Source organism: Raphanus sativus, chromosome 4, assembly GCF_000801105.2.
Source record: "Raphanus sativus cultivar WK10039 chromosome 4, ASM80110v3, whole genome shotgun sequence".
Lineage (NCBI taxonomy): Eukaryota > Viridiplantae > Streptophyta > Magnoliopsida > Brassicales > Brassicaceae > Raphanus > Raphanus sativus.
In genome coordinates, this window is record NC_079514.1 from 51,165,699 (window position 1) to 51,167,626 (window position 1,928).

Here is a 1,928-nt window from a genome sequence, read left to right on the forward strand (position 1 = left end):
AATTTTTTTGTATTCAATCAGTACCAAATATAATTACATGTGTTAGTAACTTCATTGATTGTCAATTGATGCAAATAACCCGGTGGTAAAGTACCTTGTCAATTGATGCAAATAACCCGGGTTCGAACCCAGTGGTCGACTTGATTTTATTTTCAAATCATGTAAAACGACGTCGTTTCATTTCATTTCAAAACGACGTTGTTTCACTTAACACCAACATTTAACGATGTATTTTTTCCTGTTAAATTTGCTGACGGCGTGCTAAATTGGCAAGTCAACAAAACATTGTTAATTAATTATAAAGTCAATAAAAAGTTTGTGTTTTGTTTGACCAGTCCATATGTCCAGATTTTTTTTGACAATTCCTGAAAAGTTCAGTGTTTTTTTGGCCGATTTCCCTATATAAAAACGATTCTTCTCCTTAAAGAACACATTTTAGGATTTTATCGAAAGATGCAAATTCATCACATTCCTCCTTCAGCTCGTCTGGTCGCTGGAAACTGCCTCTAAAGCTTACATCAAAAATAAATAAAATTACTTACATGACTAAACATTGATTCCTTCTTAAGCCCCATTTTCATTTTTAATATCTCCCATTGTCTCAACGTTAAGTTTCGCTTGCTTTAGTTTTTCTCTCATTTTTTTGATTCAAAAGCCATGAAGAGACACTCATCATCATCGTCAGCATCGTCACCTGATGCAAAAATCAAAAAGCTAAAACATCCTATCGTGGACGACGATTGTATCAACGAACTCCCAGACGATCTATTACGAAAGATCCTTTCAAATTTGTCCACTGAAGAAGCGGTGAAGACAATTCTTTTATCATCAATATGGATGGATTTGTGGAAATGGAGACCTCATTTCGTCTTGGATATGAAAAAGATCTTGGATAAAACCCCCACCGAACTTTGGAAACAAGTATCCGCTCAGTTGACTAGTTCAATGGAAAAGGTTCGTTAATTTTTCTTCTATTCACTTCTCCTCTTTTAGATTTCATTTCAATCTTTTTATAAAGATTTGTATATAAGATAATACGCAAAATAGGTCGACATAAACTGATGTTTGGATAGACGATAATACTTTACGGATTTGGATTTGTAGTAAGAAAATGTTTTATTTTTTTTCTTAAATTTTAGTAGCAAAATGTTATATGTGAAACAAATCTATAAAGTAATATGCAATAAAATAATATACCTTTCAAATATGTTAATTATTATATCAGCATTTTGTAAGATTTCGTGGAAAATTGTAAAATAAGATGAATAAAAGCGGTATTTTGTATCAATAATATTGAAACTTTTGGAAATTTACTTTCAATTTCGTAAAAATGTTTTGCTATAAATTTGCACAGTTTAAATTTATATTATTAAGATTCTCTCTCTCTCTTTGCCGACCAAACGCTGATCCCATGTCTCTCTCTCTTTCTCTCTCTTTCGTTTCAGTGATTTACTTTTTACATTGGTTTAATCTCTCATCTTATATATTTATATTAGTATTTCAAAACAAATGATTTGTATTTAGTTTTATTTTTTTTAAATAATTGCACTAATAGATGAAAGACTGCTGTAGAGATGATTTCTTCGCATTTGGTCAGAATTTCTTTAGGAATAAGCATTCTTCAGCATTTCTTCTTTCTCTCTCATCTATAGTATATTTTTTTTTTAAAGGACTATTTCAAGAAACTGTCACATAGAGCAACATTATTGGTGGGACAAATAAAATGTCCTTAGCATATTTTAGTAATATTTTTAAGCTAAAGACAAAGTTTAAGGACTTTTCTAATGTTGTAGATTATTGGTAGGGCAAAAAAAGTTCTTAGCATTTTTTTTTGATCAAACCAAACTTCATTAATTATAAGAGTTCAAATTCCATTCAAGGAGGACATACAAGATAGAAAGGCATTACTAGCCAAGGGAGTAGCCATA